This window comes from Oncorhynchus nerka, linkage group LG3 (assembly GCF_034236695.1).
Source record: "Oncorhynchus nerka isolate Pitt River linkage group LG3, Oner_Uvic_2.0, whole genome shotgun sequence".
In the NCBI taxonomy this organism is placed as follows: Eukaryota; Metazoa; Chordata; class Actinopteri; order Salmoniformes; family Salmonidae; genus Oncorhynchus; species Oncorhynchus nerka.
In genome coordinates, this window is record NC_088398.1 from 73,606,805 (window position 1) to 73,619,398 (window position 12,594).

At 46.5% G+C, this 12,594-nt stretch overlaps 1 pseudogene; it reads right to left on the bottom strand.

The window, feature by feature from the left end:
- LOC115113406 (peripheral plasma membrane protein CASK-like) overlaps positions 1 to 12,594 on the bottom strand; it is a 242,380-nt pseudogene that overhangs the window by 32,227 nt on the left and 197,559 nt on the right.

The window sequence follows — 12,594 nt, forward strand, 5'->3', positions numbered from 1 at the left end:
TATTGGAGTCACCTGGACTCACCTGTTTATTACCTCCCCTCTATGTGTCAGTTCCCCATCACCTGCATCAGTGTATTATTGGAGTCACCTGGACTCACCTGTTTATTACCTCCCCTCTATGTGTCAGTTCCCCATCACCTGCATCAGTGTATTATTAGTCACCTGGACTCACCTGTTTATTACCTCCCCTCTATGTGTCAGTTCCCCATCACCTGCATCAGTGTATTATTGGAGTCACCTGGACTCACCTGTTTATTACCTCCCCTCTATGTGTCAGTTCCCCATCACCTGCATCAGTGTATTATTGGAGTCACCTGGACTCACCTGTTTATTACCTCCCCTCTATGTGTCAGTTCCCCATCACCTGCATCAGTGTATTATTAGAGTCACCTGGACTCACCTGTTTATTACCTCCCCTCTATGTGTCAGTTCCCCATCACCTGCATCAGTGTATTATTGGAGTCACCTGGACTCACCTGTTTATTACCTCCCCTCTATGTGTCAGTTCCCATCACCTGCATCAGTGTATTATTAGAGTCACCTGGACTCACCTGTTTATTACCTCCCTCTATGTGTCAGTTCCCCATCACCTGCATCAGTGTATTATTAGAGTCACCTGGACTCACCTGTTTATTACCTCCCTCTATGTGTCAGTTCCCCATCACCTGCATCAGTGTATTATTGGAGTCACCTGGACTCACCTGTTTATTACCTCCCCTCTATGTGTCAGTTCCCCATCACCTGCATCAGTGTATTATTAGAGTCACCTGGACTCACCTGTTTATTACCTCCCCTCTATGTGTCAGTTCCCCATCACCTGCATCAGTGTATTATTGGAGTCACCTGGACTCACCTGTTTATTACCTCCCCTCTATGTGTCAGTTCCCCATCACCTGCATCAGTGTATTATTGGAGTCACCTGGACTCACCTGTTTATTACCTCCCCTCTATGTGTCAGTTTCCCATCACCTGCATCAGTGTATTATTGGAGTCACCTGGACTCACCTGTTTATTACCTCCCCTCTATGTGTCAGTTCCCCATCACCTGCATCAGTGTATTATTAGAGTCACCTGGACTCACCTGTTTATTACCTCCCCTGTATGTGTCAGTTCCCCATCACCTGCATCAGTGTATTATTGGAGTCACCTGGACTCACCTGTTTATTACCTCCCCTCTATGTGTCAGTTCCCCATCACCTGCATCAGTGTATTATTGGAGTCACCTGGACTCACCTGTTTATTACCTCCCGTCTATGTGTCAGTTCCCCATCACCTGCATCAGTGTATTATTAGAGTCACCTGGACTCACCTGTTTATTACCTCCCCTCTATGTGTCAGTTCCCCATCACCTGCATCAATGTATTATTAGAGTCACCTGGACTCACCTGTTTATTACCTCCCCTCTATGTGTCAGTTCCCCATCACCTGCATCAGTGTATTATTAGAGTCACCTGGACTCACCTGTTTATTACCTCCCCTCTATGTGTCAGTTCCCCATCACCTGCATCAGTGTATTATTAGAGTCACCTGGACTCACCTGTTTATTACCTCCCTCTATGTGTCAGTTCCCCATCACCTGCATCAGTGTATTATTAGAGTCACCTGGACTCACCTGTTTATTACCTCCCCTCTATGTGTCAGTTCCCCATCACCTGCATCAGTGTATTATTAGAGTCACCTGGACTCACCTGTTTATTACCTCCCCTCTATGTGTCAGTTCCCCATCACCTGCATCAGTGTATTATTAGAGTCACCTGGACTCACCTGTTTATTACCTCCCCTCTATGTGTCAGTTCCCCATCACCTGCATCAGTGTATTATTGGAGTCACCTGGACTCACCTGTTTATTACCTCCCCTCTATGTGTCAGTTCCCCATCACCTGCATCAGTGTATTATTGGAGTCACCTGGACTCACCTGTTTATTACCTCCCCTCTATGTGTCAGTTCCCCATCACCTGCATCAGTGTATTATTAGTCACCTGGACTCACCTGTTTATGACCTCCCCTCTATGTGTCAGTTCCCCATCACCTGCATCAGTGTATTATTGGAGTCACCTGGACTCACCTGTTTATTACCTCCCCTCTATGTGTCAGTTCCCCATCACCTGCATCAGTGTATTATTGGAGTCACCTGGACTCACCTGTTTATTACCTCCCCTCTATGTGTCAGTTCCCCATCACCTGCATCAGTGTATTATTAGTCACCTGGACTCACCTGTTTATGACCTCCCCTCTATGTGTCAGTTCCCCATCACCTGCATCAGTGTATTATTAGTCACCTGGACTCACCTGTTTATTACCTCCCCTCTATGTGTCAGTTCCCCATCACCTGCATCAGTGTATTATTGGAGTCACCTGGACTCACCTGTTTATTACCTCCCCTCTATGTGTCAGTTCCCCATCACCTGCATCAGTGTATTATTGGAGTCACCTGGACTCACCTGTTTATTACCTCCCCTCTATGTGTCAGTTCCCCATCACCTGCATCAGTGTATTATTGGAGTCACCTGGACTCACCTGTTTATTACCTCCCCTCTATGTGTCAGTTCCCCATCACCTGCATCAGTGTATTATTAGTCACCTGGACTCACCTGTTTATGACCTCCCCTCTATGTGTCAGTTCCCCATCACCTGCATCAGTGTATTATTAGTCACCTGGACTCACCTGTTTATTACCTCCCCTCTATGTGTCAGTTCCCCATCACCTGCATCAGTGTATTATTGGAGTCACCTGGACTCACCTGTTTATTACCTCCCCTCTATGTGTCAGTTCCCCATCACCTGCATCAGTGTATTATTAGAGTCACCTGGACTCACCTGTTTATTACCTCCCCTCTATGTGTCAGTTCCCCATCACCTGCATCAGTGTATTATTAGTCACCTGGACTCACCTGTTTATTACCTCCCCTCTATGTGTCAGTTCCCCATCACCTGCATCAGTGTATTATTGGAGTCACCTGGACTCACCTGTTTATTACCTCCCCTCTATGTGTCAGTTCCCCATCACCTGCATCAGTGTATTATTAGTCACCTGGACTCACCTGTTTATGACCTCCCCTCTATGTGTCAGTTCCCCATCACCTGCATCAGTGTATTATTACAGTCACCTGGACTCACCTGTTTATTACCTCCCCTCTATGTGTCAGTTCCCCAGCTCTGTTCCCCGCTGCTGCAGAGATTGTCGTTTGTCTGTGTATCTGTGATGCTGATGCTGTTTCTGTCTTGCTCTTTGACTGTTCCTAATTAAATGTCAACTCCCCGTACCTGTCATTACACAAGCACACACATGCGCGCACGCACACGCGCACACGCGCACACGCACATACATACACATACACACACATGTCCACTCACCAGCATCCTCTGTAGTTGCTCTACTGTCTGGTTGGCTACACTGATGCTGTTGATCTCTCTGATCTCATCTCCTACATGCAGCGTTCCTACAAAACACACGACAAACAGTCATTACACTACAGACAGACACTGTCATGAAGATGTCCTGGAACAATCTACAGACACTGTCATATAGATGTCCTGGAACAATCTACAGACACTGTCATAAAGATGACCTGGAACAATCTACAGACACTGTCATAAAGATGACCTGGAACAATCTACAGACACTGTCATGAAGATGTCCTGGAACAATCTACAGACACTGTCATATAGATGTCCTGGAACAATCTACAGACACTGTCATAAAGATGACCTGGAACAATCTACAGACACGGTCATATAGATGTCCTGGAACAATCTACAGACACTGTCATAAAGATGACCTGGAACAATCTACAGACACTGTCATAAAGATGACCTGGAACAATCTACAGACACTGTCATAAAGATGACCTGGAACAATCTACAGACACTGTCATAAAGATGACCTGGAACAATCTACAGACACTGTCATATAGATGTCCTGGAACAATCTACAGACACTGTCATAAAGATGACCTGGAACAATCTACAGACACTGTCATATAGATGACCTGGAACAATCTACAGACACTGTCATAAAGATGACCTGGAACAATCTACAGACACGGTCATATAGATGTCCTGGAACAATCTACAGACACTGTCATAAAGATTACCATAATAATCTGTTGACCAGTAATAATGTTTAATAGTCTAGTCTATTGACCAGTAATAATGACAATATCTGTTAGTGTAATAAAATGAGGTGGCTGGCTACCTTGTCTGTGGATCATTCCTCCGTGCATTATCCTGGCTACGATACAGTGGTTCAGATTGTTCATCTTCAGCGTGATGCCCTGGAGAGAGAGGACAGGGTTCAGGGGTTAAAGGTCAAGCTTAGGGTCAGAGACTGAGGTGCCAGGCTGAAGGGATGAATAGAGAGAAAAGAACAGAGTGTGTATGACTGCTTGTGGGCCATGTGTGATAATAAATACTGCCAATGTTAATACTTGCAATGGCAGAACCTGTTTGTGTGCGTCATGTCATACAACCTGTGCATGTGTAAGTGTGTCTGTGTATGTGCTGTGTATGTGCTGTGTATGTGCATGTGTGTGCGTGTGTGTGCGTGTGTGTGTGTCGTACCATAGGTTCATCAGTGTTCTTCTGGAACTGAACCAGGCGTACTCTCGTCACGTTCTCCAGGTCCATGTCTCCGTTGGTGTTCTCGGGAGATTCTCCGTTCAAGTAGGGTGAGGTGGGCGGGGGGTCACCCTCAAAGCCTCATCACTGTACACCTCATGGGCCACCACGTCATGGGTCTGGAGCAAGGCCTGGAACGGGTATTGAGAGATGAGTGAGTGACAGGAGGAGAGAAACAGAGAGAGGGAGATAGATCGCCATCAAGGGTCTACAGCAAGGCTGACCTAGACACACTTCAAGTACTATACTCACTATAACACATCTCTCTCTCTCTCTCTTTCTCTTTCTCTCTGTCTCTCTCTTTCTCTCTCGCTCTCTTTCTCTTTCTCTCTCTCTTTCTCTCTCTCTGTCTCTCTCTGTCTCTCTCTGTCTCTCTCTTTCTCTCTCGCTCTCCTTCTCTCTCGCTCTCTTTCTCTCTCGCTCTCTTTCTCTCTCTCTGTCTCTCTCTTTCTCTCTGTCTCTCTCTTTCTCTCTGTCTCTCTCTGTCTCTCTCTGTCTCTCTCTTTCTCTCTCGCTCTCGTTCTCTTTCTCTTTCTCTCTCAGCTTTGGTGTGAGTCTACTGATGGCACTACCAAAAGACAACCAGCTTTACTTCACTCAATGACAGAGTGAAGTTCTGAGTTCTGTAATAAAACCACAACAAAGACTACAACCACAGTCTTTTAATAACGCACACAGTCATCCCACACACTTCAAACATGCACACGCACACTAACCCACACAAACATACACACGCACACTAACCCACACAAACATACACACGCACACTAACCCACACAAACATACACACGCACACTAACCCACACAAACATACACACGCACACTAACCCACACAAACATACACACGCACACTAACCCACACAAACATACACACGCACACTAACCCACACAAACATACACACGCACACTAACCCACACAAACATACACACGCACACTAACTCACACAAACATGCACGCACACACACACAGAAGGAGATCAGAGAGTGAGACATGAAGGTAGCGGCAGCCTCTCTGACTCTCATTAAACTACATCCCCACAGGGAGCACGCACGCACGCACGCACACACACACACACACACACACACACACACACACACACACACACACACACACACACACACACACACACACACACACACACACACACACACACATTACCACAGGAGTGCAGAAGGTGTGTGTGTGTGAGTGTGAGTCTTGAGACCCCTAATGAGAGCAAGATCATGGGTTTGAAGTGAACTACCCCCGGACAGAGAAACTTTATCTTAACAACCAACCTGATCTGAGGTGATTTCAGCACAGTAACAAAGTGCATCCTACCTTCAGTTGAACACTGCTATGGACACAACATAGACCAGTGTCATTACCTTATATTAGGCAGGGTTCAGGTTTGACCAGAAAATGATGACACCTTCAGCCAACTACACTATACTACAACAGGAACATTAAAAGCTAGACACACTCCTGTACTTATTTTGGAAGATGATAAAAGAGGGAAAACATCTGTGGAACTGGAATTCTGAAGTCAACCCCAGAGTTCTAGAATATCTGGTCCGGAATAAAGTTGACCAAAAATGGAATTCTACAGTTCCAGAATTAGAAGGTTAGGTCCTCACCAGTTTCAGTAGCTAGTAGAGTGAGTGGTGGACGACGGAGACATGTGTGGTGGACGACGGAGACATCACAAGGTGCTCATGAGAGAGTAGTGGCAGGCTGAGGACACATATGCCCCTGTTTGTGTGTGTCTAGGGATGTGGCAGCTTGTACCTAATGGTTCCTGCCTCCCTCGTATCACCACCTCTGCCTCTCCGTTCCCCCCCACCTCTTTCTTCCCTCCCTCCATCTCTCTCCTCCCTCTTTCCATCTCTCTCCTCCCTCTTTCCCTCCCTCCATCTCTCTCTTCCCTCTTTCCCTCCCTCCATTTTTGTCTGACCGTGTAGAGCTAGACAGACCGTGTAGAGCTAGACAGACCGTGTCAGACCGTGTAGAGCTAGACAGACCGTGTCAGACCGTGTAGAGCTAGACAGACCGTGTCAGACCGTGTAGAGCTAGACAGACCGTGTAGAGCTAGACAGACCGTGTCAGACCGTGCAGAGCTAGACAGACCGTGTAGAGCTAGACAGACCGTGTAGAGCTAGACAGACCGTGTAGAGCTAGACAGACCGTGTAGAGCTAGACAGACCGTGCAGAGCTAGACAGACCGTGTCAGACCGTGTAGAGCTAGACAGACCGTGTCAGACCGTGTAGAGCTAGACAGACCGTGTCAGACCGTGTAGAGCTAGACAGACCGTGTCAGACCGTGTAGAGCTAGACAGACCGTGTAGAGCTAGACAGACCGTGTCAGACCGTGTAGAGCTAGACAGACCGTGTCAGACCGTGTAGAGCTAGACAGACCGTGTCAGACCGTGTAGAGCTAGACAGACCGTGTAGACAGACCAGAGCGTAGACAGACCGTGTAGACAGACCGTGTAGAGCTAGACAGACCGTGTCAGACCGTGTAGAGCTAGACAGACCGTGTCAGACCGTGTAGAGCTAGACAGACCGTGTCAGACCGTGTAGAGCTAGACAGACCGTGTCAGACCGTGTAGAGCTAGACAGACCGTGTCAGACCGTGTAGAGCTAGACTCTCGGTCGGATCTACACGACTCACTGACCACTCCATTTCACTCACAATCTCTCCCTCTTTCCAAAACCCTCCTTCCATCTCTCCCCTCCACCACTCTCTCTCCCTTCACAGTACTGTCTGTATTGCTAGGCCCCAACTCTCTCTCTCTCAATTAAATTTCAAGTTAAGGTCTTTATTGACATAGGAAACATATGTTAACATTGCCAAAGCAAGTGAAATAGATAATAAAAAAAGTGAAATTAACAATAAAAATGTACAGTTCCAAACTGAAAATGTCATATGTCTAACAATGGGCAAATATTTAAAGTACAAAAGGAAAAATAAATAAACATAAATATGGTTTGTATTTACTATGGTGTTTGTTCTTCACTGGTTGCCTTTTTCTTGTGGCAACAGGTCACAAATCTTGCTGCTGTGATGGCACACTGTGGTGTATCCCCAAGTAGATAAGGGAGTTTATCAAAATATTATTTGTTTTTAAATTCTTTGTGGGTCTGTGTAATCTGAGGATAATATGTGTCTCTAATATGGTCATACTTTTGGCAGGAGGTTAGGAAGTGAAGCTCAGTTTCCACCGCATCTTGTGGGCAGTGTGCACATAGCCTGTCTTCTCTTGAGAGCCAGGTCTGTCTACGGCAGCCTTTCTCAATAGCTAGGCTCTGTTTTTTTAAATAATTTTTTTCCAGTGTGTCAAGTCATTCTCATTTTGTTTTCTCATGACTTGGTTGGGTCTAATTGTGTTGCTGTCCTGGGGCTCTGTTCACAAACACAAATAGACCCAGCCAAATCATGAGAAAACAAAAGATAATTACTTTTAAAAAACAGAGCAAACTAGAATGCTATTTCAAATCAAATCAAATCAAATTGTATTTGTCACATGCACCGAATACAACAATGTGTAGACCTTACAGTGAAATGCTTACTTACAAGCCCTTAACCAACAATGCCGTTTTAAGAAAAGTCCTAAAAAAAGTAAGAGATAAGAATAACAAATAATTAAAGAGCAGCAGTAAAATAACAATAGCGGGGCTATATTCAGGGGGTACCAGTACAGAGTCAATTTGCGGGGGCACCGGAGTCGAGGTAATTGAAGTAATATGTACATGTAGGTAGAGTTATTAAAGTGACTATGCATGGATGATAACAGACAGTAGCAGCAGCGTGCAAAGGAGGAGGACTACATTCATAAGTGCATTAGTAACGTTAAGTACACACAATTTCGCTACATGCGGGGGAGGGGAGGGGCAATGCAAATAGTCTGGGTAGTCATTTGATTAGCTGTTCAGGATTCTTATGGATGGCACGGGGTAGAAGCTGTTTAGAAGCCTATTGGACCTAGACTTGGCGCTCCGGTACCGCTTGCCGTGTGGTAGCAGAGAGAACAGTCTATGACTAGGGCGGCTGGAGTACATTTTTCGGGCTTTACTCTGACACCGCCTGGTATAGAGGTCCTGGATGGCAGGAAGCTTGGCCCCGGTGTTGTACTGGGCCGTACGCACTACTCTCTGTAGTGCCTTGCGGTCAGAGGCTGAGCAGTTGCCATACCAGGCAGTTATGCAACCGGTCAGGATGCTCTCGATGGTGCAGCTGTAAAACCTTTTGAGGATCTGAGGACCCATGCCAAATATTTTCAGTCTCCTGTGGGGGAATAGGTTTTGTCGTGCCCTCCTTACAACTGTCTTGGTGTGCTTGGACCATGCTAGTTTGTTGGTGATGTGGACACCAAGGAACTTGAAGCTCTCAACTACATCCCTGTCGACGAGAGGGGTGTGCTCGGTCCGCCATTCCTGTAGCCCACAATCATCTCCTTTGTCTTGATCACGTTGAGGGAGAGGTTGTTGTCCTTGCACCACACGGTCAGGTCTCTGCCCTCCTCCCTATATGCTGTCTCATCGTTGTCGGTGATCAGGCATACCACTGTTGTGTCATCATCAAACTTAATGACGGCGTTGGAGTCGTGGCTGGCCATGCAGTTATGAGTGAACAGGGAGTACAGGAGGGGACTGAGCACGCACCCCTGAGGGGCCCCCATGTTGAGGATCAGCGTGGCGGATGTGTTGTTACTTACCCTTACCACCTGGGGGTGGTGTTTCGTCCCAGGGTCCTTAGCTTAGTGATGAGCTTGGAGGGCACTATGGTGTTGAACGCTGAGCTGTAGTCAATGAACAGCATTTTCATATAGGTGTTCCTTTTGTCCAGGTGTGAAAGGGCAGTTTGGAGTGCAATAGAGATTGCATCATCTGTGGATCTGTTGGTGCGGTACGCAAATTGGAGTGGGGTTAGGGTTTCTTGGATAATGGTGATCATGTGAGCCATGACCAGTCTTTCAAAGCATTTCATGGCTACAGACGTGAGTGCTATGGGTCGGTAGTCATTTAGGCAGGCCACCTTAGTGTTCTTGGGCACAGGGACTATGGTGGTCTGCTTGAAACATGTTGGTATTACAGACAGGGAGAGGTTGAAAATGTCAGTAAAGACACTTGCCAGTTGGTCAGCGCATGCTCGGAGTACACGTCCTGGTAATCCGTCTGGCCCTGCGGCCTTGTGAATGTTGACCTGTTTAAAGGTCTTACTCACATCGGCTGTGGAGAGTATGATCACACAGTCGTCCGGAACAGCTGATGCTCTCATGCATGTTTCAGTGTTACTTGACTCGAAGCGAGCATAGAAGTTATTTACCTCATCTGGTAGGCTCCTGTCACTGGGCAGCTCTCGGCTGTGCTTCCCTTTGTAGTCTGTAATAGTTTGCAAGCCCTGCCACATCCGACGAGCGTCGGAGCCGGTGTAGTACGATTCCATCTTAGTCGCTTTGCATGTTTGATGGTTCGTCGGAGGGCATAGCGGGATTTCTTATAAGCTTCCAGATTGGAGTTTCGCTCCTTTAAAGCGGCAGCTCTACCCTTTAGTTCAGTGCGAATGTTGCCTGTAATCCATGGCTTCTGGTTGGGGTATGTACGTACAGTCACTACGGGGACAACGTCCTCGATGCACTTATTGATAAAGCCAGTGACTGATGTGGTGTACTCCTCAATGCCATCTGAGGAATCCCGGAACATATTCCAGTCTGTGCTAGAAAAAACAGTCCTGTAGTTTAGCATCTGCTTCATCTGACCACTTTTTTTATAGACAGAGTCACTGGTTCTTCTTGCTTTAATTTTTGCTTGTAAGCAAGAACCAGGAAGATAGAATTATGGTCAGATTTGCCAAATGGAGGGCGAGGGAGAGCTTTGTACACGTCTCTGTGTGTGGAGTAAAGGTGGTCTAGAATGTTTTTCTCCCTGGTTGCACATTTAACATGCTGATAGAAATTTGGCAAAACTGATTTAAGTTTCCCTGCATTGAAGTCCCCAGGCACTAGAAGCGCCGCCTCTGGATGAGCGTTTTCCTGTTTACTAATGGTGGAATACACCTCATTGAGTGCGGTTTTAGTGCCAGCATCGGTCTGTGGTGGTATGGAGACAGCTACAAAAAATACAGATGAAAACTCTCTAGGTAGAAAGTGTGTTCTACAGCTTATCATGAGTATCATGAGATACTCCATCTCAGGTGAGCAAAACCTCTCCTGAGGTAGAAAAGACTTCCTTAAATATTGTGCACCAGCTGTTGTTTACGTACCTCCGCCCCGTGTCTTACCAGAGGCTGCTGTTCTATCCTGCTGATAGAGTGGCCCTAAACAGAGAGTACACAGTGGCATAATACCTGACCACTGTGACTGACCCAAAATTAAGGAAAGGTTTGACTATGTACAGACTCAGTGAGTATTGCTATTGAAAAAGGCTGCCGTAGGCAGACCTGGCTCTCAAGAGAAGACAGGCTATGTGCACACTGCCCACAAGATGATGTGGAAACTGAGCAGCACTTCCTAACCTCTTGCCAAATGAATGACCACATTAGAGACACATACTTCCCTCAGATTACACAGACCCACAAAGAATTTAAAAACAAATAATATTTTTTCTCGTGATTTGGATAGGTCTAATTGTGTTGCTGTCCTGGGGCTCTGTTTATGGGGTCTGTTTATGTTTGTGAGCAGAGCCCCAGGACCAGCTTGCTTAGGGGACTCTTCTCCAGGTTCATCTTTCTGTAGGTGATGGCTTTGTTATGGAAGGTTTGGGAATCGCTTCCTTTTTGGTGGTTGTAGAATTTAACGTCTCTTTTCTAGATTTTGATAATTGGCGGGTATTGGCCTAATTCTGCTCTGCATGCATTATTTGGTGTTTTACTTTGTACACGGAGGATATTTTTGCAGAATTCTGCATGCAGTCTCAATTCTTGGTTGGCGGACCCCAGACAGACCTCACAACCATAAAGGGCAATGGGTTCTATTACTGATTCAAGTATTTTTAGCCAGATCCTAATTGGTATGTCAAATTGTATGTTCCTTTTGACTGCATAGAAGGCCCTACTTGCCTTGTTTCTCAGATCGTTTACAGCTTTATGGAAGATACCTGTGGTGCTGATGTTTAGACCGAGTCTCTCTCTCTCTCTCTCTCTCTCTCTCTCTCTCTCTCTCTCTCTCCCTCTCTCTCCCTCTCTCTCTCTCTCTCTCTCTCTCTCACTGATGTTTCACTCTCTTTCTGTCTCTCTCCTTATCTCTGTCTTTTTCCATCTATCTGCCCCCTCTCTCTCTGTCTATCTCTGTCTTTCTCCATCTATCTGCCCCCTCTCTCTCTGTCTATCTCTGTCTTTCTCCATCTATCTGCCCCCTCTCTCTCTGTCTATCTCTGTCTTTCTCCATCTATCTGCCCCCTCTCTCTCTGTCTATCTCTGTCTTTCTCCTTCTATCTGCCCCCTCTCTCTCTGTCTATCTCTGTCTTTCTCCATCTATCTGCCCCCTCTCTCTCTGTCTGTCTCTGTCTCTCTTTGTCTCTGCTATAGCTTCAGTCATGACGTCTAAACACAGCCAAGTCGAGGTGTGTGTGTATGTGTGTGCTTTCACTCACCATAAAGTGCGGCTGGGTCAGTATCCGTCTGAGCTCCTTGGCGTCGTGGTTGTCTGGGTAACAAGAGATCTCTTCCAGTACCTGTAAGATGGAAGCACAAAAGCACAGGGCGCCAGTCACAGGGCCTTTCTGTAAAGTAGTAGAGTAGTCCTGCTTAATGCCTGTCCCAAACACACACTGAAGAGTACATCAACCTCTGGTCTGAGTATACACATATACAGTAATACCCTCTCACACTTCCTAACCCCCCCCCTCCCTTTAGAACCACGTAAACCAGTATAAATTGCATTTTGAAATGTTCATCCCATAAGTTCCCTCTTCATGGCTTCTCTTAACCAATAAGAGTCCTCTTCAGGGGTTGTTCATGCCCCCTGGCCTCTCGGAGTGACCTGATTTGGAGTCAGGT